The following is a 25,807-nucleotide window of genomic DNA, read 5'->3' as shown; positions in this document are numbered from 1 at the left end:
TCATCCTGCTTCCCTATCACAGCTCTTGAAATCATAGGATGACAGAGGAAATCTATTATAATGAAACACAGTGTACATAGATATACATACACATGTACACACATATATGCACATACATACATTATATGTGGGTATGTGTATATGTACATACACATACATATATGTATGTATGTATACATATACACACACACACACACATATATATGGAGGGGAGAAAGAGAGAGAGAGAGAGAGAGAGAGAGATAGAGAGACAGAGAGAAGGAGATTGAGACAGAGTTTTTAAATTTCAGATTAAGAACTGAGTCAGCTCAGGCTTCTGTATACTCTTTGAATATATTGTAGAGGAAATACTCAGTCAGGTATGGGATGAACTAAATGGGCTGTAAAGTGCCTTGAAATGACATTCTCTGATTCTCAGATCTCTACAGTTATCTGATTAGTGGTCAAGCAGCCTTTTCTTGAAGACCCCTATTGAGGAAAATTCCATTTCTTCCAGAGGCAACGTATCCTATGTTTTGGACACCTCTGATTATTAGAGACTGTTTTCTTTTTAGCCTTGAGAAACTGTTTCACTGAGGTGTTGGAACACTCACCCCTTTCCTTTCCTGTACTCAGCCATTGTGGCTTGTGGGCTGTGTTCAATCCTGAGGAGCCTACCTCTGGTCAGGAGAGACTCCCTTTTCTTAAACTCATTGGCTTGGTAACAACCCCTCACCACAATATCCTGGGGATAGTAAACATTATGGCTTACATCTAGGGTGTCCAAAGGGAGGAGGAGTAAAAGAGGTACTCAGTTCATAGTATAAATTGTGAATAGGACAAGTATTTTATTTGTACTCACAAAAAGGAATGCTAAGCATTCAGCACTAAGGAATAATTATGGTTACAATCACATAGAAGGCTAACATTTAAACCTCATCAGAACATAAAGTAGTTTTGCAATACTGCTAATCAGGTAATTCACAGCTCACCTGGACTGGGCATTGTCTTACCAAATAGTCAAGTGTGATCTCTTTTGTTGTGGCCACCTTCTCTGGTGCAGAAATTTCTTTTGCTGTCAGTCTTGCTTTTGCCAATGCCTTGTCCACAAACCGACCAGTCTAGTGTAGACTGCCTTTTAACTCGCAGGTCTTTGGACCTTTTGAACTCATGTGGCTGCCAGTGACCCAAATACAAGCTTGCCTAGTTATAGTCCCTGGAACTTGGGTGAGACCACCATGATACTGGAGTATGTTGCTTTGTGAAGAATTGTTGCCAAGGAGCCCGAGTCAGAAAAAGGTTTTTTTTTTTTTTAAACATATGCAGCACCTCATAATCCTGCCCTTGTCCTGGTATAGAAGGGAGGATCAAACTACTCAAGGGTTTCTGTGTCATAGTAAAAGCTGATTCCTTTGAGCAATGGGTCGCAACATGGCTGGAAGTAGCTCCAGAGCTCCAACATGGAAGCAAGCAGAGAATATCCGTGGGTATCCTACAACCCACTTTACAGATTACTTATATTGATCCTGATCCGTAATTGTTCCCATCGTTCCCTGTTTTGGCCTCTGGGAATAAGCAGAAGAAGATGCCCCTTTTGAATAACAACACTTCACATACTCGAAGAAGATACCTGTAATGTTCATCCCCCACAAGGATTCTCTTTTGCAGGCTAACTATTCCCTGTTCCTTTAACCTGTCCTCTCACATTCTGTTGCCCTCTTCTGGAACCATTAGTTTGTCAATCAATGTCCATCCCAAAATTCAGCGCCCAGATTTGAAATCAAATGAGGGCTAATCAGGGCACTGTACAATTTGACTATTAATTACTCCATTATTCTACATGTTCTGCCCCTGTTAATGCAGCCTAAGGTTGCTTTGGTTTTTATCATTTTCAAATCACACTTAGGAAATGAGCTTACAGCCCAATAAAATCTCAAGATCTTTTAAAACACAAACAGTTGCCTTGAGCCAATAGCCCCCATTCTGGATTTGTGCAGTTGGTTTTTTGAATCTAAATTGCTGGACTTTACATTTACCCTTATAGGAAAAAAGATCCAATGCTTTTAGCTGTTTATTTTTAGCCTTCAACTCTATGTGCTCTCTCCTGTTTTTCAATTTCCACTATTTTGCTGCACAAAGACTCCAAATCTTTTCCCTACTCACACCCATCTCCTCAGTTTTCCAGGTGTTTGTTATATTTTACCTCCTACCTATTTCATTTTCTCTAACTTCACTCATTATTTGCCTCCCGGCTCAGATCTGAACCCTTATTGCAAGAGACTTAGGCATTCATGGCATCACCCTCCAGATTTATCTCTCTCTGATTCTTTTCCTCTTTTTTTTTCTTTTTCTTTTTCTCTATCTCACAATATAGGATCACAGAGTCACAAAATGTTAGAGCTGGAATGCATCTAAGTTCATTGCCTCATTTTCAGATGAGGAAATTGAAGCCCAGATAATTGAGGTAAATTGTCCAAGGCTTCTCCCTGTTCCCCCGTCATCAAAATCTGGCATGACTTTCTCTTGAATCTTTCATTTACTCATGTTTCCCCATTCACTGTCTCTACTCTCTCATTTATTATACAACACTTATCTGCTCTCAAAGGTTATTACGTAATTAATTTTTATTGGAGGGCATCACTCCTTTGACCCTTTTCAGTGTCTTCTTTTCCCTCTTTGACTCAGCGATCTTTGATTCCAGGGATTGCTTTGGTTCCTACCCTAGAAAGTTCCATTTTATAAGGCAGCTCTGAGATGACCCAGTCTAACATTTTCATTTTACAGATGAGGAAACTGAGTCTTATAAAATTAGATGATTTGACTGATGTCACACAACTAGCAAGTAAGAGAACTAGATTGTGAAGCTAGGATGTATTGGAGTCTTAAGACTCCAAATCTGGTGTTCTTTCTAATAAAATGCCCCTTTGTTCCTCTTTACTTCCACCTAACCCATCAATTGTTTCAATTGAATAGATCCTCAATCATTCTCCTCTGCTCCTCTTTCATACCTGCTGAGTGTTTTTGGAATAATCCCAGGCATTATGCTTGCTTTCCTCCACTACAAATTCCCAATCTCATCATTCCTTGCCCAACAATTACACTCCTTCTCCTGTAATAGCTTTCTTACTTGTATACCCACATTCCTTCTTTCCTTATTTTCAATTCTTTCCAAAGCTCTGTCTATAGTTCCCTTCTCCCCTCATTGCCAAGAACCTGACTGCCTAAACTCAGAGCATAGAATAAAAGTAGGACCCAGTGCCTGGCCTTTTAAAAAGTTGACATTTCATATTAGCCTTCCTGTGTTGTGCCCAGCCTTCCTCCTTTTTTCCCCATCCACTTAGTGCCAGTACAGAGGTCAGCTTGGCTCTCAGGTGCAAAGAAGACAACTAAAATTTAAAGTCTGGGGCAGAAGGTACAGTACTTGTCCTTACTGGCTAGTATATAATGACACAGACCTGGGACCTAGATAACATTTTTTTGCTGCACCAAGAGAATTGGTTTGAGAGCCAAAAGATTGGGGGCCACATCCTGACTCTCACACCTGCAGCATCATAACAAGGAAGTTATTTAACCTTTGGGGACCAAGTTATTTAATCTCTTAATCTCAGTGTCTTTGTATCAATAAATGGAGGAATGAATGAATGAAAAATCATTTCTTAACCACATACTATGCTGTACCACACATTGTGCTGGGCATACAAATAAAGAAAGTGAGACCGTATTGAGTTTACACTTAAATTGGCAGAGGCAATAAAAAAAATTAAAGAAAGATTTAACTACTGCATCAATAGAAAAGTCCAAGGAATGCTAATGATCTAGTATCAGGGTAAGCCCAGGGGTTCTTAGGTAGCAAAACAAGAAAAGCAATACTTGGACAGCCTAGGTCTAGGGGGTTTTCTTGAGATAAGCACTCTAAAATAGGAACTTGTATGATGGGCTTAGTGCAGGATATAAAAGGTTGATAGGGTGCAGACATTGCTCTCAAGGAATTTACAGTCTAATAAGAAAAAGAGACCTGCAAATATAATGGAGAGGGAGACAAGAGCAGAGGAGAGGAGTGAAGACCTGATTTTGAAGAGGAATAGTGTATTGGAGTAGCTTCCCCGTAGCTAACTTAAGTTCTCTTCTTGTTCTTATAGTGGTGATCCATTTTAGGGAATTGCCTTAGACCAGTGATCTTTCTTTGTAACCTCAGTGATTAACACAGTGCCTGACACATACTAAGTTCTCAATAGCTGCCCATGTCTGAATGATATCCAAACCCCCTTGCACCAGTGGTCAGTGTGACCTCTGAGAACGCATACATTCATTTCTGCTATAATGAGTGTTTCAAAATGTGAATTTGTTCATGTGATGGATATATCAGGGAGTATTCTGAGAATTTCTTCTTCAAGAAAAAAAAGAGAATGCAGAAAATGATACTACTTCCCAATAATTCACAAGTTGCAACCTTTCCAACATCTACTTCTTTAAGCAATCTCCAAGTCTTTGTTTTGGTAAAATGTAACATTTGTTGTATATCTTCTGGCATAGTAGCCTACCACCCCAACCTACTACCTTAGCCATGGCCTCTGGAACTGGGCAGCCTAGGGTACAGGATGACTAGCAGCTTGAGGCCACAGAATGAGTCATTGTTGTATTTGTGTTTTTTTAAAGCATTTACCATGTATAAAACTGGGCTACCATTTTAATAGATTCTTATCTTTTTTGGGGGGGAGAGGGGACACAGCTAAATGGCACAGTGGATAGGGTGCTGAGCATGGAGTTCAAATCCAGCCACAGACACTTACTTGCTGTGTGACCTTGGGCAAGCCACTTAACTCTATTGGCCTTAGTTCCTCATCTGTAAAATGAGGTGAAGGAAATGGCAAACCACATTACTATCTCTGCAAATCTCAAATGGGATTACAAAGAGTTGGACACAACTGAACAACAACAACAGCATTGTGTCCCTCACCCCATTTCCTCCATGAATGCTGTTATTTTTATTGTGTGATTTTTTGCATAGCTTAGTGCTTTTAGGGAATGTACATGTCACCTTATAGAAGAACTGACTTCCTTCCCTTCTTACCAGGAATATCCCCCTTGCCAATAATTTGTTTATCCAGACCAGTAGTTCTTGACCTTTATGTGTCACAGCCCCCCTCAGACAGTCTGGTAAAACCTATAGAATCTTCCGCAGAATACTGTTTTTAAATGCAAAAAGTAAATTACATAGGATTACAAAGGGAATCAATTCTATTGAAGCAAGGATGTATTTTTTCTCATTCCGGTTCATAGAGGCTTTATTCTAGTAGCCCTCATTAGATGAGGGTCATGGGAAAAGGGTAGGTCTTTATTGTCAGATGCTTTGCTTATACTGCTTAGGCTTTTGAGTTTGAATGTGGAGCTTCTCATCTAGAGATATGTGCCAGTCTAAATACCAGCACTTGTTTATAAACATGTAGTCATGCAAGAATGACGAAGGATGATAAAATTGGAACAGTTCTGCTAAGTGCGGCACTGCAATCAATAGAATTGCAATGGTAATAACACCAATATGTCGAGTTAAAGAGATGTAAATTGCAATTCATCTGAAAGCAGGTAAGACCCACAATGGAGTGAGGAGGAAATGTGGGAGCTGTAGGGTAAAAGCAATCTTCTTTGATGTCCAGGTGATGTATTTGGAAATCCGGCCTGCCCATCTCAAAGTAGCTTCTGCAAGCTATCAAGGAGACAGTGGCAAAATGAATTGGAGGCCAAGGGAAGAAAGATACTCAGATAGAAGGAGATCACCTTTGCCTGCAAGCAAATTGTATTCAGAGAGGACTATTTAGAGTATATGTGATGGTAAATCCATTGGAAACCAGGCAACAAACATTTACTGTGGTCCTACACTGTGCTGTGAATCCAAAGATAAGAAACAATCTAGTCTCTGCCCTCAAGGTGCTTACATTCCATCCAGAGGGATCATATGTACATATGTATAAGCATATACAAAATAAATATATGAAAAGCAAGGTAATTTTAGTGAGAGAAGGCACCAGTAGCTGGGGAAATCAGAGGAAGGGATAGTTAGAGGACCTGTAATTTCACTGGGTTAGAGAATTCTCAGTTGATTCTTTTACTGATGCCCCTCATTGTCTCTTACCCTAGAGGTAATAGGGAGCTAATGAGATGGACTAAAGCAAAATAGGATGTTAGAGTTGGAAGTGACTTATGACCTCAGAGATGAAGTAGGATATACTTGGAAACTAGAGAGACCTAAGATTTGAACCAGTGGCATGTTGGTAAATGTTTAACAACCGACTCTTCTCCCCAACCTATATGAATAACATATTCTATGTTGACTCTGCATTATCAATATTTTCTTTCATTAATATATTTTTGTTTTAATTAATAATATTAAATAAATCAATTCCCAATTTGTAGTGTTTGGCAGTTTTCAAAGTATAAATCCTCACATTAGCAATCAGCTCTCACAAAGTGGTTGGGGAGACCTCTAGCATACCCTTGATTTGAATTTAATTTTCATAATGTCTTTTACCCTCATTTGATTCATCTGTCAAATGGGGGTAAGTAATACGAGTACTGCCTACTTTACAGGGTAGTTAAAGTGCTATACAAATATGAAAAACTCTTTCAATAGACTCCAACATAGACTCAGATATCCTTGCCTTTTGCTATTTTACAGAAGACCCAGAGAAGTTAAATGACCTCTAAGGTTAAACTCCTAGTCAGTAACAGAGCTGAAACTTGAAACTGGGTCTCCTGCTTCTCCTTTCAATTCTTTTTTCTTTGCAAAATACACAGTACAAGACAATGGGGAATTATCAGAGTGTATCATTTTTAAGACATAGTGAATATTGACAATATTTGTAGTATGCAGATACAGTTAGAATTTTAAAGTTCTACTGCTGGCATGATTTATAGCTTGCTTAACTAGTGTCGATTTTTCTTTTTTGTTCCTATTCCTGGGTTGTCTGGGAATAGTAAATATTACATACAGTCAATGTTTAGGCTTCAAACCTGAGGAAAAGGCCGGCCCTTGACAAAACTGTGTCTCTCGAATAGTTTGACCTTGATGCTCCCAGGTTCTTCTGCAGCTTCTCCTCCCCTCTCTCTCACAGTGATTCACAGTGATGAGGGCACAGTGGTTTCCTGGCTTTGCCCTGTCTCACTTTCTTTTAGTATCCATCTACTCTAACCTCCTCTGTTCATACTGAAGTTGAACAGGCTTATATCAATTTAAAGAGTTACCCCTCCCAGGATTGGCATTTTATTGGGGATCAAAGGCTTACACTAGACCAATGACAATCTAACAGTATTACTCCTTAGGAATTATTGAAAGAGTTGGAGAGAATTTTTGAGATCTGTTGGACACCCTACCCCCATTCCTTTAAAAACAGACTGGATAGGTAGCATCTTTCTATGTGTTTAATTCTCTTTGCCTCCCTTCCTGAGGGTGGGAGGTACTTAGGGACAAAAATGTCATGATGAATCACTATGGAAGAGAATGGGGGGAGGGAGGTGAAGGGAACAACATTAAGCACCTACACTGTGTTAAGAACTAGATAAAAATTATCTCATTTTATCTTCACAACATCCCTGTTAGGTAGGTGATGTTATTATCCCCATTTTGTAGTTGAGGAAACTGAGAAAGGCAAAGGTTAAATGACTTGCCCAGGGTCATAGAGCTAGTAAATGTCTGAGGCTGGCTTTGACTGAGGTCTTCTTTGACTCTAGGACCAGTGCTCTATCCATTGTGCTACTTCCTAGGGTAATCACCTTATGTGTGCCTCTTAGGGTAATCACCTTGGTTCATGGCATAATTTGTGCATAAGCTAAGGAGAGCATCTCTGGTTTTCCAGCATATATATTCTCCTCCCTCACTCAAGACCCCAGACCTCCTGGTTTTCAACTCTTAGCAACTTCTTCATACTTCCCTGGTCCTCTCTGGGTCTCTGATAGCTTTCTTTTCTCATTGTTCCCATTCCTCAGGGATCAAAGTATGATAAGTGTATGAAAAGAACACTAGATTTCAGGGAGAATGTTCTCTTTGAGTTCTAATTGTGATCCACATTCCTAAATGTGAAGCTCCTTATAAAGCCAGATCTATCATCATATTTATAGTTTTTGGATTTTTACCCAGGTTGACCAAGGTTAAAGTGGTAGACCAATGTTTATATAACACCATGTATTTTTATATATATTCTATACTATACATTACTACACATTCACCATTTTAAAGGAATGATTTTATAAAACTATTGAGAGGAAATTTGGAGCCACTGTAGTTCTACCGTTGACCCTTTCCTACTCCCTTGTGCATTGACTGACACCTTTGCTCATCAGCAGGGTTTGCTGCTTATATCATATGCTGCCATATGATATAGCATGCTTGTGAAAGTAAGGAGTTTGGCTTTACTAAGTATCATGACTCTTGAAAAAACGAAGTAAGGCATTCAAGGAAATAATTGTTTAACATTTTGCATTTAGTAAAATGTTTTTGGTCAAGGTAGCATAGGATTATTTGCTATGTTTGTGAATACCTGCTATGTATACATACCCTTGTGGTTATTCAGTCATTTTTGACTCTTTGTGACCCCATTTGGGGTTTTCTTGGCAAAGATACTAGAGTGTTTTGCCATTTCCTTCTCCAGCTCATTTTACAGATGAGGAAAATGGGGCAAACAGGGTCAAGTGACTTGCTTAGGGTCACACAACTAGTGTCTGAGGCCAGACTTGAACTCAGGAAGGTGAGTCTTTGTGACTTCAGGCCTGGTGCTCTCTCCACTGTGCCACCTAGCTGCCCCATACACACCATATACACTGTTACTCTTGTGAAAGATGCTGCCTAAGAATATAATGAGATCATAAATCTTAGAGCTTGAAAGTCAACAGATTTTCAAGTCTAACTCTCAGCCTTCAGGTAGATGAAGTATTATTTTCTCCTCCCTCTCCTTGACACCCCCCCTGCCCCATTTTGCAAATAGGGCACTTTGGGGGCAGAAAGGTTAAATACTTTACCTAAAGTTACATAGCTGGTCTTGTGGACAATGCTAAATCTTTCCGTGCTTTTCTGTATGCAGGGAACTAGGTGGTATAATGGATAGAACACTGGAATTAGAGTCATGAGTTCAAATCCAGCCTGAGACACTTACTAGTTGTGTGACCCAAAGTTATTTAGCTTCTATTTGCCTGTTTGCTCATTTGCAAAATGAGGATAATAATAGCACTTACCTCCTAGAATTGTGAATATAAAATGAGGTTATATTTATAATTCCTTTGCAAGCCTTAAAGCTCTATGTAAATGCTAGCTACCATACTATTCATCATATTTTTCATGCTGAGACTTTCCATACTTCTAGGTATTCATCATATTTGTCATTTCATATTGTACAGTAATATTCCATCACATTCATGTTCCACAATTTGCTTAGCTATTCCTCAGTTGATGGGCATCTACTTTGTTTCCAGTTCTTTGCTTACACATAAAAATATGCTGCATTAAAATATTTTGTTTACCTAAAGACTTTCTTTATTCCCATCTCTTCGTGGTATACTAGGCCTTTCTTTTTAACTCCTTGTGTAAGGGGCAGGGAAATGAGCTGAGTAAATAATAACCATTGATGTCTCTGCAGCACTTCCTCATTTATAAAGCACTTTTCTGACAATAGCCCTATAAGGTAGGTCGTGCTAATGTTATTAGCTCTATTCTAGAATCTTTGCCAAGAAAACCCCATGTAAGGGCGGGGTGTTCTATGGTGCATGGGATCATGAAGAGCCACCCCTCCTGGATCACTTCCTTGTCATGGCAGAGGGCCTTGTGTAGCTCAATGAAACTATGACCTATTTTGTGTAGGGTTACCCAGGATGGACATGTCATAATGGAGAGTTCTAAGAAAAGGTGATCCACTGGAGAAGAAAATGGCAAACCACTCCAGGAACTTTGCCAAGAAAACCCCATGGAAGGGCCTGGCATGTATGGTCCACTGGGTCCCGAAGAGTTGGAAACAACTTAATGACTGAACAATAACAAAGAATCATGAACAAGTTCCTGTGAATCTTTTAAGTGCCTTGCCTTGTGGATTGCTAGCAAGTCAGTGCCCTGGCAGAGACTCAGACCCATATCTCTTGAATTTCCCTATTTCTGCTTCTGAACTCAGGGATTCTCTTAAAGCTCTTACATTCAAACTCTGATGATTAGGGGTGGTGGAGTGGGACCAGGCAGGGATTTCAGGGTGTTGGAGGTGGAGGTGTAGGAAGGGGTTTTTTGTAAGTTGACTGTCTACATCTCTTCTAAATACGTTCCCAAAGAGGGCAAGTCTTCTTCTGCCTTAGTTGGCTAGTCACAACCTTCTAATAAACTGCTAAAATGATAATACTTTCAGCTTCAAGGCATATAAAACAGCATATTGAATTGGTAAGCAGAGTGCATTAAGCAAATTCAACAATTTAAATAAACGGGTAAGAAGCAATCCATTTGGCCTCTTTTTACTATTAATTTCAGCAGTTGTAATTTGCCTTTGCAGCTCCCCGGACTCCCTAACACCCTTTATTAATGATTCTAGCTAGGTGAACCATCTTCTCCCCACTGGAGAAATGAGTCAGAAGGGCAGAGGATAGATGACCAGCTGAGCTGCCTTGCTTCGTCACTACCAACAGCTGTTAAATGGCACATGAACTAAAGAGCCAGGGCATGAAGGAGAAACTGGACTCCTTGGACACTGCTACCAGATTTTTAATTTCATATGATAATCCGCACTGACTGCAGTGACCACATTTTAGAAAAATGTGGGAGAAGGCATCATGCTGTTAACATTTGTGAGCTTTTAAACTGTAACAATGCATATAAATGTGAGCTGCTGTTATTATTATTTAGGATAGATTAGAACAAAGTCCCTTTGTCAGAGCTGGAAAAGATACTCAGGATTTTCAACTCCCTGGGCCTCCTCCGGGGCTATATGGAGGAATTCTGTACTGGTGTGATCCCAGAAATAGTTATAGGACCCAGAGTCATGCAAGTAACCCTTGGGTTATTCGCCTGGGAGGGGCCTGGTTGTCCCCAAATGGGGTAATGCTCCCATATATTTCAATTTTGACAATTTGAAGCTTGAAGCTTGTTTCGTATGCCAGTTGTGAACAATTTTTTTTAGCGTCCTCTGCCCTTATTTTCCAGTTTAACACAATGAGACTTCTTGAGTTCTGTCATTCTTAGTGATCTTACTCTCATAATATCTTGTACTCATTCATAAGCTCACTTAAATCAGAGGTTAGAAACCCAGCCTAAAGTAAATGGCAAAGTCAATTAAATTCAGCAAATATTAATTAGGCAGCTTCTCTGTGGCCAGGCACTGTGCTGGGTGCTGGGGTGGGGGGGAGGTTACGTAGAAAACAAAAAGTAAAACAGACCCTGCCTTTAACAATCTTACTTTCATTTGTGGGTGGGGGTGTTTATAACAGGTGTACAAGTAAGTAAAAAAAAGCAATCTTCCTTTCAGGTGCTAGAAATGTCCATAAATGGGAGTTGTGGAAATCATATCCTAGAGGAGGGGGGCATCTGAGGTATGCTTTAAGATGAGCTAGAGACTGCACTAATTAGAGTCAGGGAGGGGTGCATTCCAGACAAAAGGGATTGCTTGTGCAAAGGTTCACAGGGGGAAAATGAAATGTGTAATGGGAAACAACTAGCAGATCAGATTGACTGGAATGGATATAATTTATTATATAAATTATTGTAATATGAAATAAGTTTGAAAAATGAGTGGGAGCCAAACTTTGAACACCAAGCTATGCATTTATAGTTCATCCTCGTGGCACTAGGGAGCCATTAAAGATTTTTGAGTTGGAGGATGATATTGCTAGGCCATTAGGTGGTGCAGCGGATAGAATGCCAGGCCTGAAGACCCATCTTCCTGAGTTCAAATCCCAACTCAGACACTTACTAGCTGTGTGACCCTGGGCAAGTCACTTAATTGTTTGCCTCCATTTCCTTATCTATAAAATGAACTGGAAAAGGAAATGGCAAACCATTCCAGTATCTTTGCCAAGAAAACCCCAAAAAGGGTCATGAAGAATCAGGTAAGACTGAAAACAACTGAACAGCAAACAATAATATGGCCAGATCAGTAATGTGAGTTTGGTAACTGTGAGGAAAAAAGGCCGGAGAAGAAAGACACAAGAGGCAAAGAAGGCAATTAAGAAACTATTGTAAGACCAAGTGAAAGTATTGAGGACTGGAACTAGGACAGAGGTTGGATAAGTGGAAAGAAAAGGACAGATTCCGGAGTAGTTGTGGAGGTAGCATTATCGAGACTTGGCAATGGCATATGGAGAATGAGGGAGAGGGAGGAATCAAAAGTTTGAAATTTTTCAGCACCTGGCACGTCCCTACAATCCTTTAATCTCTCTCCAGGCTAAAAAACAAATAAACAAACAAAAATCCAAAAACAAAAACCAAAAAACAAATGAAACACACAATCTTTAGCTGAAAAGTTTGTTATCATAGAGATAAATAAAATTATTTTGGTTAGCTGAGCTACTCCTATAATGCTCTCTCATGGTTTGAAGCCATAAAAGAATTTTATATTAAATATGGGTGCCCATTCTGGCACACCAGGATCTCAGAGAATTCAGAGCTAGGAGGGGGCTTAGGGATCATCTTGTCTAGCCCTTTTATTTTATATACAAGGAATTGGAAACCTAGAGAGATTGAGTGATTTTCCCACAGTCACACACAGAGTAAGTACAGTAACACAGACAGCATTCAAACTCAGATCCTCTAACTCCAAATACGGAGCGATTTCCACTATACTATGAAGGAATCATAGTTCTAGGTCAGGGGTGGGGAACCTGCGGCCTCGAGGCCACATGTGGCCCTCCAGGCCCTTTGAATGAATCCAGAAGTTCTATGAATTCAGTGAAAGGGCTGCACTTGAAGACCTAGAAGGCCACATGTGGCCTCGAGGCTGCAGATTCCCCACCCCTGTTCTAGGTGATCCAGAGGGCAATGGAAAGATTCATAGTGGGCTTAAATAGGTGATAGCATAAAGTTCTTGCATTTCAGAAAACGAAACAAAAAGAATATCATGGAGGACATGGGCAATTTGGGGGGGCAGGGTGGAGCGAGATAATCATGTTGCCAAAGTCAGGGATGGCAGCCTGAAGTCACACTGGTATTGAAAATTGGTATTTTTTAAAGTCCTAAAGGGAGGCTAGGGGGAATCTCCTGGAGGGATTTATGGAAAGCAATGGACAAATATCCCCAGTCTTATAGACCATGGATGATGTGGCCACTATATACCAAATGGTAGAGCTTCCCATGTGGATGAGATAACACAGGCATCGAGGTATTTGTGCCTTTAGTCTTGGTTCTTGAATGGATATTCAAATTCATTTTTTTTTCATTTTCACATTTTCTCTAATATATTGCATACATATGGTTATAAGTGTTCATTTCTATTCCTTGTTTTGCTGTGAAGGACTTAACAGTATTTTGTAATTTCACAATATTTTTCTTCCACATACAAGAATTCAAAACATTTTGCAAAACCTGTTTCTTCTTTTATCATCCCTTTCACTAATACAGTAATTTTGGAAGTTGTAACAGTCTGTTACAACTTGCTTTTTTATTTTTACGCCCCCACCCTTTCTCCAAGTGTGGGAGGATGTCTGGGTTTTTAGTTGTTGTCTTAAAAATTAAACTGAAAATTAATTTTGTTTAGGGAATTTTTATGAATTTCACAATATTCTTTGAGATAATTGGAGACCTGCCAGGTTCAAATTCTCTTTTCTAACATTTAAAACTCATTTTGTAGTACACACTATAATTAGGGAATATATCCCATATGATCTGCCCATCTTTTTTTCAGATAGAGGGATAATGGGGAAGCAGACTAGAAGATGTTTCTTTCCAGTGATTTCTGGAGTTTTATAAATGAAGAGAGAAAGAAATAGGATTTATTTTAAAGGGTAGAAATTCACATTCTTTTTCTCCCCTCCATCTTTCAATAGCTACACAATCCAAGGAAATAAATCACATTTTCTTGAGATTATGATTCAGGCTTCTGAGGACTGTATTGGTCAAAAGAAACAATTCATTGCTTTTTAAATTTTCAGTCATGTCTGATTTCTCCATGAACCCCATTTGGGGTTTCCTTGGCAAAGATACTGGAGTGGTTTACCATTTCCTTTTCCAGCTCATTTTACAGATGAGAAAATGAGGCAAACAGGGTTAAGTGACTTGCCCAGGCTCACACAGATAGTAATTGAGGTCAGATTTGAACTCAGGTCCTCCCTGTTCTAGGACCAGTGCTCTATCCACTGTGCTGCCTTAGAAGAACAATACATTACCTATCAAGTTTTGAACTAGATGAAAATGTCATTTTCAGATAATGCAGAAATATAAAACCGAGAGATATGGGCACTGGCACAGGATCAGTAAATGGGGCTATGTGTTCTTATGACCACAGAAAACGTGGGCCCATCAGTGTCATACTATGCAAGGTGGCTTTTTTTTCTTGCTTTCTTTGAGATATTGAACCTCACAGGTGCTTCAAAACACCCAAAGAAATTGGATATCTGGAGCTAGGCCAGTTGCCACAAGTGTTTAGGGAAGAGAGATGAAAGTTAGGAGAACTATTAAGATACATTCATCACTTATTTATTATTAACTAAGTAAGATACTTCCTCAGAAGTATCTTCCTTTTCTCTTACTGCTTTATCATGAGGTGGATGCAGTACTGCTGAGGGGACAGAAAAATGACAAGAAGGACAAAAGTACTAAAACTTTCGTAGCCCGGGCCTGTTTCCTCCTTTGCTTTATCTATAGGCTTCACCTGGAAGTGGAGGAATATTAGCCAGTTGCTACTGATTCCTCTAACCACTCTCCGGGATTTTATATGACTTCAGTTAAAGTTATGGCCAGATTAAAAAGAAAAAAACCAAACAAATCCGAACTCCAACACACACTGCTCTAGAAAACCCACATGTTTTAACTGTGGGGAATGGAGTGGCACTTTGACCAGTGGTATACTCACTTGCTAGAATCCTTTTCTGGCACAGATAGCTATTGCCTGGGTTCACTAAATGAGTCCTAGAGACATTTTTTTGGGCAGTGTTGGGTAGGGGTAGGGGTGGTCTGATTCTTCCTTTCCCTCATTTATTTATATGAATGAAATAAGGTTAAAATGAACATCTTAGGCTGTTTGAAGGGGAAATAACATCATAAAGGGCTACAGCTTGAGGAGAGAGGCACTCCTACATTGGAGACAAAGATGGGGTTGGAATTCCACTTTCCATTCATTTGACCTTGAGCATTTCCTCTCTCTTGATCCCAATTTCCTTACATGTAAAATGAATAGATTGGACTAGATAATCTATAAGGTACCTTAAGCTTATAGGCCCGAAATGGAACCTTCGAATGTTTATGTGGAGTCAGGGAGAGGAGAGGAGGGGAAAGGCAGTATTAGACCTCTCTTTGTTGAGAGAGTTGTGACTTAATTCTCCATCTTAATTTAAATACCAGAATCCTAGTTTGAGCAAATGTTAGTTTGAGCCAAGCAGCCTAGCTTTGGAGATAAGTTATTTATATTGGTTAGGTTTCTGATATTTCAAGAATTACAAGTTAAATAATGTAAAGTATATTCAGTTGTGGAGCAGGACCACACTTAGGCTATTTATAGTATCTGCATGACTAAACTAATAGCAGTCTAGTGGCTTATGGCAGTGCTGCAGAATCATTACCCTAATTGCATATTGGAATCTTCTGGGTGGACAGTGCATCTTAGATGGTTTCTCATCATTCTTGCTGTAACCAGGCTTCTATTAATTACTGAAGCCCAGTTGGCATGGAAGGCCCAGTTGAGCTCAGTGATGTTTTACACAGGACCTGATGTAATTTTTCTGTGGGGTTTCTTAGACATAGGTGTCCAACTGTATTTACCAAATGAGGTTGTTAAGGTTGCTTAATGGAGTGCTATGGAATGTAATTTGTGTATGATAGGAAGAGAAAGTAAATCAAATCTTGATTAAATTCACAGATTTTACTCATTTGGGAGGTCTCCAGACAGGAATGCTAGGAGGGAAATTGGGTTGGATTTGAGCTGCCTACCCAGGATCTGTAATTGTTGTTCCCCACATATAGGCACCAGGATGCCTACCAAATCATGTGTGGACTTGTGATCCTGGCAGACCTTATAAGGCCATGCCAAGGCCTCACATAATCTGGTTCCAGAAGATACATTACTTTTATTTTCATGTTCTATGTCCTAATCAAATTGAACTACTTTACATCCCCCTCTTAACATCTTCCCTTCTTGTCCAGAGTGCTTTGTCTATGCCATCATATATTAGAAATGGACTTCACTCCAATTTTACCTTTTGAATCTCCTCCCTTCCTTCAAGGCCCAGTGTGGGAAGATATCCTAGAAGACATCCCTGACCCCTCCTGGTTAAAGTGATCTCTTTCTCTTCAGCTTCCTCATAGCACTTTGTCTGACCTTCTCTTGTGAAGTTTTTTTTTTTTTTTTACTTAATTGTGTACCTGTGTTTCTCCCATTTAGTTCTAAGCTTCTGGAGAGTAGGGCTTGTTTCCTATCTATCATTGAGTACTTCTAGTCTTATGCAATGGTTCTTAGGTAGTAGGCTTTGAATGCATTTTTGGAGGAGCTGGAAATACTACTGAGGACCTGAGTAGTTGCTCAATCAATCAATCAACAGGTACTTGTTAAACACGTACCATGAGCTAAGCACTATGCTAAACTAGGAATACAATTAAAAAAAAAAAACCTATTCCTACTTGCAAAGAGCCTAGACTGGAAAGCAGGAGATAACAGATACTATATAAGTACATGTAGCATAAATACAAGGATGATAAATACTAATAAATACAAAGTAGCTAAATACCAGATAGTATGGGAGTGAATGAGTTTCATGCAGAAGATGGCAGTTGAGCTGCCTCTATGAGGCAAAGGTAAGATAATTGGGTTCCTGGGGATAGTAAAGCAGTGAGATCTATTTTGGAAAATAGGAAACTTTGATGATGTCTAAGGTGCACAGTGTAGCTACAAAACAATTTGGTAAGCAAGGTTCCTGAAACATTACAAGGGGATGCCAGGCCTAGCCCATTTTAGATGTCAGTGACACAACTTTTGAAATTGCACAAAATAGCCAAGGAATGGCTCACAGGAAAAGCTCACTCACAGGAATGAGGAGATTGAGAAGAGACTTCCTGATGTAAGGCTTTGGGATTGTCTGTTTATGATTTGTTGCATCTTTTCTTAGAATCTGGGGAATTTCTTCTATCAAAATGGAAGTAGCATGGGAAAGTAGTATTTGACCATTTCTCATGGAGTCAGAAGACCTGGGTTTAAGTCTCAATTCTCTTACCCACTGCTTATTACCTTGGAAAACTCACTTAACTTCTGATGTCTTTAACTTTGGTCTCTGTAAAAGGAGGGCATTGGGTTAGAAAATGATGGTTAGAGTCCAGTGAAGTGAAGAAAGTGAACCTAGAGTAGATCAAAGGACCACAGGAACTAGTTTTCAAGGACAGATGAAAAGAACTAAGCATGCATTAGAGGGCTAAGTGAAGACTAATGAGGGATGTGTTAATCATCGACCAACATCTTCAAGGTATAAATGGAATGCCCATTAAGGACAGTCTAAGGAGGGAGATCCAAGAGTAATGGGATAAATTAAGAAAGGGACAATGCACTCATTCAACAAATATTTATGGAATACCTAGCTGCCCTCTGCCAGGTGCCATGTGGACTATAAAACTGTATAAACCTGTGTCCCTCTCATTCAGTCAGTCAATTAATAAATGTGAAAGTGGCTACAATGAGCCAGGTGATGTGGATACAAAGAAAGGTAAATGACTGTACCCACTCTCAAGGAACTCAGTTATGTCCCAGCAGAATGTAAGAGCATTTCACAATGTTTTAAATGGGAATTCTATCCCAATCGCAGTAACTGAGGACTAGGAAAGTTGCAATATTAGCTGGGTGAGGGATTAGCAAGCCAACCACAATTTTTTCTTGTCTTTGAGTTTTTTTTTGAGAGAGGGAAAATGGTTGTAAATCATCTTTTCAGCCTCACTGTACATTATCTCTCCCCTCACCCCCACACTCTTAATTCAGACATATTAGCCTTTTCTCTGCCCCTCACAAACAACCCTCCATCTTCCATGTCTGTGGCCTTTTCACTGGCCACCTTCCATGCCTGAAATGCACCCCTTCCTCATTTCTACCTCAGACTCCCTCTTTTCCTTCAAGAAGCAGCTTGAGTACTACCCTCTCCACTAAGCCTTTTTTGATCCCCTCAACTTCTAGTGTTAGAAGCTAAAACTATCACCCAAATTACCTTGTATTTAATGACTGGATTTATTTCCACATATTCTCTTTATTTTTATATAAAGTTTTTATTGATTTTTTTTTACTTCACCATAGTTTCCCCTGGCATCCCTTCCTTCCCCTCCCTGAAAGCCATTCTACTGAGCAAAGATCATTTTTTCAAGACAAAAAATGAGGGAAAAGCCAGAATAATTCACCAGTGCATCAAAAAAAGTCTGAAAATATGTGGAATGTCCAACACTTGCACATTGCCCTTATTTGCAAAGGGGTGTTGTGGGAATGTCTTCTCATTACTCTTCTTTTGAGCCATGCTTATTTTTTTTTTATCATTTTGCAACATTCACTTTTGATATTTTTTGTGCTTCTTTCCATTTACATGGTTGTATTCATTTTATATATATGCATATATATATATATATTTAGTTCTGCTTCTCTGTATTCATCACATTTGTCATTTCTTACAGCAAAGCATTTATTCCATTACATTCACGTACCACAATTTGCTTAGCCATTCCCCAAACTATGGGCATCTACTTTGTTTCTAATTCTTTACTATAACAAAAAATGCCTTTACAAATATTTTGAGCGTATAAGAGAATTTTCTTCTTCTCAATGTCCTCCTTGATATCTCTTTATATTTGTTTTATATATATTTATACACATTCTTGTCTCTACTGTTCAAATATAAGCTCTCTGAAGGCAGAGATTCCTTAATTTCTTTTATCTTTGCCTGATATTTAGAGGTGGGTACTGAAGAAGTCAGCTATTCCCATCCCAAGGTAGAAATGTTACTTTTAAGCAGGAATGATACATGAACCCAAGAAGCTGAGAGGAGACAAGTGAAGGTAGGGGGGAGGGGCACAATTTTGTAAAGACCTAAAGCAGTTTAGAAAATACAGATCCGTAGGGCCCGGAAGAGATGGGAAGAGAAATTTGGATTTTTGGTCAGGTTGAGGAAGCAGTAATGAACAGTTCTCTTCAATTATGCTGAACTATTTAGTGAACCTAGCTCACTGACACACTATTGGTTTGATTCAGTGCTCAAAAGCACCCCAATCTACTTGAAGCTCCTTTGCAACTTAATAGTCTTTCAAAAAAGAGGCAGACATATTGTGATGGAGTACTATTGTTCTATAAGAAATGAGCTGGATGCTTTCAGTAAAACCTATGAGGATTTACATGAACTAATGCAAAGTGAAAAGAACAGAACCAGAAGAAAATTATACATAGTAACTGCAATATTGTGTGATCATCAACTGTGAATGACATAGCTATTCGCTATTCTGAAGGACTTATGATGAAAAATGCTATCCACCTCCAGAGAAAGAACTGATGGAATGTGAATGCAGATTGAAGCATACTTATTTTCTTAATTATTTGTTTATTTATTTTTTCTTGCAACATAGCTAATATGGAAATGTTTTGCATACTGCACACATATAATCTATATCAAATTGCTTGCCTTCTCAAGGAGGAAGGAGGGAAGGAAAGGAGGGAGAGAATTCAGAAATCAAAATGTTAAAAAATGAATGTTAAAAAATTTGTTTACATGTAATTAGGAAAAAACAAAAATTAGGTAAAAAAGAAAAGAGGCAAATAGATCAGTAATGTTGGAAGGAACAGGTCTTTGTCATAGGCCCACTTTCACTTATAGAAGGGAAAGCTGTAGGCATATCAGGGGCTGGTGTGTGGGAGTGGAGAAGCAAAGGATTAGGTCATCATAGCAAAGGATAGATTTGGGCCTCTTTCACTGGGAGCAGAAAGACACAAGTGAGTCTTCATTGCTGAATGGGTGCCAAGGGCCTTGGATATGGTGATCTTCAGGCCATAGCAGGAGAAGGAAGAAGCTAACAGTGTTTCTGCAAGAGACCCACTCTCATCACTTGCCCCATTTGGATAAGCTCTAATTATTCTTCCTAGCTCTATTTGGGAATACTTGGGTTCCATCCTTCGTACTTGGCACTGTGGGTGAGGATGTAACTTGGTCTCACTTTTCTAGTGGAGGGATAGGTTCTCACTCAGATGCATCTGACTGATTATGATATATATGCATGGAAGGCTCCAGATAATGGTGGTTCCAGAAAGGGGTTGAGGGTAGGGGGAGTAGGCATAACTAGATAAGAGGCATGCTGTCACCCATGAGTTTTCTGAAACTCAGAGAGCTCCTTTCTCAAGCCAGAGGACCATCAAAGGCAATTTTTGTATGACATGGAAAATTTCAGTCATTTCTTCTATACCAGCTTCCTTTCTGAAAGGGCTTTAAGTTTTGTTTGTTTTTTAAAATGATTTATCAAGAGCAACAATCCCTATTCTCATCAGTGAAATTAGTCTTATTTTTTTTAAGTTAAAATACATACACACTCAAAACCCAGTTTGCCAGGATACCCATGCTGGGTAGGAAGCCATAAACTAGTTGAAGCACAGAAGATCCTTGAAGTCATTTGCTTGCTAACACTCAAATGAATTTGTGGTCCTGTTGAGGTCACCATTCTTTCCAGTGATACAGATGATAACCATTTCATCCCTGCCTATCCTTGGCAACTCTTGCTCATATTCACTATAGAGAGTTCTCCAAGTGAGCTGGAGATCTTTCTCCTGACATTTTGTGGATATCAGTGGAGCTTTTGTACTGTTCATTGGTTATCTTTCCCTTTTGCCACATGACTAACCCATCTTCTTTTTCAATCATACATTTATTTAATGACATCCTTTGTTTTTCTTCTTATTCATAGTTCCTTGTTTGTTATGTTATACTTATTTATAGTATTGACATTTCCTGGGAAAGCTGACCAATTCCTCTCTGTGGACTTTTGTTGTGCCTTGGAGGCTCTGTTTCTCAGGGTGAGAATAAAGATAGGTCTCTCTGGTCCTTTTACATCTCAGTCTTATTCCTAACAGAGTAGCCACTTACTGCTGAATATAATGCAGATGAGGGGAATTTTTCTGACAATCCATTGTGCTGAAACAACTAGTCTTAGTGCCCTGACACCACTAACCCAACCCATGGTTCATTGCCATGTCTTCTTACCGAGGCAGACAACAGTATTATTTTTGTTTTGTTGTATTATGACTTAAAACTTAGAACTTTGACTCCCAGGGACTGCCTTTCAGTCAAGTGTTTTATTTTGTTTGCTTTTCGGTTCCTAATAAAAGCTTCCCTTTGCTGATCTCAGATCTTGTCTTTCTTTGCAAAGAGGTATTTCAATATTGGGAAGAAAATTTGGAATTGAGCTCTGGTCCTCATATGTGTTCACTCTCTCTGTCTGTCTGTCTGTCTCTTTCTTTGTTTCTCTCTGTATCTCTCTCTGTCCCTCTTTCTCCCCTTCACCTCTGGATCTTGGCTTTCCTGCCTTTAAATTCCAGGGGATCAACTAGATGTCCTCTAAGATATTTTTCAGCTCTAAATCTATGATCTAAGTTTCTGCTTAGACAGAAACTACCCATGCTTTAGAGATACAGCATTGGAAGGGTATTAAGAATACATGAAAGGCAGTAGATAGAGCACTGGCCCTGGATTCGGGAGGTACTCAGTTCTCTGACCTCAGACACATGACACTTACTAGCTGTGTGACCCTGGGCAAGTCACTTAAACCCATTGCCTAGCCAAAAAAAAAAAATACATGAAAGGTAATGTAATAGAGGACACTAGTCCAAGAATCAGGAGGCTTCACTGTGATGCAGTAGTGTGATCTTGGGCAAGTCACTTCACCTCCATAAGTCTCAGTTAATTCATCCATCAACTGGAGATCTTAATCTTGCTTGTCTTCCACAGTCATTGAGAAGCTCAAATAACATGACATATAATGGACATGCTAAATAAAAGTAAGATATTGTTGTATATTTATCTTTTTGACAACCTCTGGAAGGTAATGCATGACAGGAAGGATAAGGCACTGTTAGAATTAACAAACAAGTATGGGAAAGACTGAGAAACCCATGAGATTACCACCTTCTTCTTCTTCTTCTTCTTTTTTTTTTGCTCTCTGCTGAAACTCAAAACATTTTAAAACACACACACACATTTTTTACTGTCAAATTTTCCTCCTAACTTTTTTTATATGTATGGCCTATTTTTAAAAAATCTCATATTCCATCTTCCCTTCCCACTGCCCTCCCCCTTGAACCCCTAGACTTCCTCAATCCTTAGGAAAATAATTTGAAATAATGCTGTTGTTTTCAGGGAAGCATGTCATTTGTTTTACCGGTCTGTAGTTGATTAATTTGCAAATGATATTCCCAATAAAGTGCTTAGAAGTAGATAATTACAACTATATTAACAGTTACCGGGGAAGCAGATGGTATTCTGAGGAGCTGCCATGTAGAGTTAGTGCTGATGCTCTACTGTAATGTACCATATACCCCAGCAACCCACAAACAACCAACTAAAATCCTGCTGATATTCCAGATTGTAAGTAAATTGTGCTTTTGCTTCACATTCAGTTCTTATCAGAATTTTTATGTGTGTTTTCTTGCTAGCTACAGTGCTCAGTGAGCTGGTACTTTTTATGTTTAGTCACATAACTCTCCAGCTCTATAATTCTGAATTACCCCTGTATTAAGCTTACAAGAAACACGTTTTTAAACTCTTCATCAGTGTTTCTCCTACCATGCCAGATATTTTGAAGCGTAGATTATCTCTGTACAAACATATAATTTCAATTTCCTAAATTACCTGAACCAGAATTTCATGCCAGATAATCAATTAAGCATTTTCTTCAGCAGAGCAGTCTTTCTCTCATCTCTTCTCTCCTCCCCCTCCTCTGACACACACACACACACACACACACACACACACACACACACACGCACACAAATGCATATACCGATACACACTCTTGTCTAGTTAGCATCTATATTTTATTGTGTTGTCTGACAGAAATGGGATCATTTTTCTGCTGCTAGCTATCAAGAGAGAGGCCATAATGTCATGGCAATCCTTTCTGTACATCTATCCATCAGTAGTTTTTCCTCTTAAGTAGACTGGAGTTATGTAAGCATTAACACACAGCAGGGCATGAGGTCAGAGTGAAATATTCGTATATACTCTGGTCTGTTGAAGGCCTTGGGCATTCAAGGCTACCATGTGGTTCACTAGGTGCGGGACTGAAGTGTAAAACAAAGTTGTAGTTAGCAGACCCTGATGTCTCTTTGCCCTAGAGGTCAGATCAACAAAGGAAGAATAGCATACGTCCACATCATCATTTCAGGAGTCTGATATCACTGAACAGTTTCCAGCCTAGGGATGTAGGGATTTGGTCTCCCAGGACATTTTATAATTGCCCAGGAAATAAGCATTCACTTACTCACCCAAGGCAGGTTACCATTTGGTCAAGGAAAATAGAAAAGGCAATGTATTTCATTCAACTTTAAATGATCTTGGCTAGGGTTGAGGATGGGTTGGAAAAATTGTATGTAGACAGGTAAATTTGGAATACTTATTTCAAGGTGATGTGCCTATAGCACTTTGTAGGAAAAGGCCCTGAGCTTCTTGCTGGTGAATTTTTGATCTAAGGGTTTTTGATCGATGCTTAAGTTGGTAGAAAGATTAGCAAGGATTTATACAATAGGAATGACCTTTATATTCCCAACAAACTAACTCAATGCTTTTTTTTATATTGAAATATACTTTTCATTTTACCCCAATCCTCCCTTTCTAGCTCTACATCATTCACATTTGTCTCCTTTTCTCCATTCAGACAGACCACCCTAATTCTGATGCTCATCCCCTCTTTCCTGGACTGTCTAATAATTTCCTAGATTGGTTGGAGGTTCCAGTCTCTCTTCTCTTCGACCTATCCTTTCCATCGCTGACAAAATGATCTTCCTAAGATGCAGTTCTGGCTACGTCATTCCCAAGTTCAAACAATTTCCCTGGCTTCCTTTTGCCTCTAGGATAAAATTCAAACACCCTATCCTGGTATTTAAATCTCCACATTCTGTTTTCAACTTACCTCTGTCAATAGTTCACCTTGTGTACTCCATGATCTAGCCAAACTAAACTATTGGGTGCTCCCGACTCTGTCTCTACCCACAGTGTATTTGTATGGGCATCCCCCATGCTTGCAATGCACCCTATCCTCATGTTCACCTTGCAGAATGCTTATGTTGAAGATTCAGTTCATCCATCTTTGAAGCCTTCCTTGGTTCCCTTATAACTGAAAGTATTATTTTCTTCAAATTTTTATAAAGTCCTTTGTTTAGATCTCGCCTATTCTACCATCGCTTCCTGCTTTGTATTATACTTACTTGTGTACCTGTCCAATTTGTCCCTCTTGGTCCTTTCCCTTCTCCTCCCTCTCCTCTGCCCCCCCCACCACTCCCCAAAGTCTTATCCAGTAGAATGTAAACTCTTTCAGCAAAGGAACCATACCAGTAGCAATCTTTATATCTCCAGGACCTAGCATTTAACAAATATTTTTGAACACATAAAGTGTTACGTGATATCAAGGGAAAAAAATATTATTGACAGAGCAGATAGGTTCCAAAAAACATGTCACTATTGATAGGGTTTTTGGGAAGAAGACTAATTAAATTTACAAATATTATAATATCTACTAGGGTAGCTAGGTGGCACAGAGTTTAGAGTCCTGGGCCTAGAATCAGGAAGACTCCTCTTTGTAAATTCAAATCTGGTCACAGACACTTATTGGCTGTGTGATCCTGGGCAAGTCACTTAACCCTGTTTGCCTCAGTTTCCCCATCTGCAAAATCCTTAAAATCCTCAATCTATAAAATGAGATGGAGAAGGAAATGGCAAACCATTCTAGTATCTTTGACAAGAGGACCCGTATGAAGAGTTGGACATGACTGAAAATAACTGAACAAAATAATATCTACTATTCATAGAACTTTATGATAGGTACTAGGAAATATTCAAAAGTCAATAAAACTCAGTCCCTACTATCATGGAGTTTGCAGTCTAATTTGGGAGATAACATGTACACAAATAGTAATATAAAATAGAACATGGTACGTGAACAAGAATAGAATAAAAGGTATGATGCCATGTACAATCACTTCTGGCTGTGGAGATTAGAAAAGCCTTTAGGAAGGAAGTGGAATTTGTACTGTATGATAAAACATAGCTTATCCTTCAACAAGTAGAGATTGGAAGTGACCGAGAGAACATTATTGATCAATCAGTCAATAAACATTTGTTAAGAGCCTACTATGTGCCAGCAGCACTAGGAAAATAAAGAAAGACACAAGGTAGTCAGGAGCTTATGATCTAATGGGCAAGACGACATGTAAACAACTACCTACATACGACATATAGAGGAGATATTGGAGAAAACAGTTACTGTTACTGAGAAAAGTCTTAACAAATTCCTGGGGGTGAAAAGTAGAAAACACTTTGTTGAGAAGTGACAAGTATATTTTTACATAATCCCAGGCTCTCAGAGTTGGATAGGACTTTATAAACCATCTAGTCCAAGCCATATCTGAGGAAGAATCCCCTTGACATCATATCCTACCAGTGGTCATGCAGTCTC

This window comes from Vombatus ursinus, unplaced genomic scaffold (genome assembly GCF_900497805.2).
Source record: "Vombatus ursinus unplaced genomic scaffold, bare-nosed wombat genome assembly UNPS02014818.1, whole genome shotgun sequence".
NCBI lineage: Eukaryota > Metazoa > Chordata > Mammalia > Diprotodontia > Vombatidae > Vombatus > Vombatus ursinus.
The sequence above is the reverse complement of the archived record's forward strand: the minus strand, read 5'-3'. Positions refer to the sequence as shown.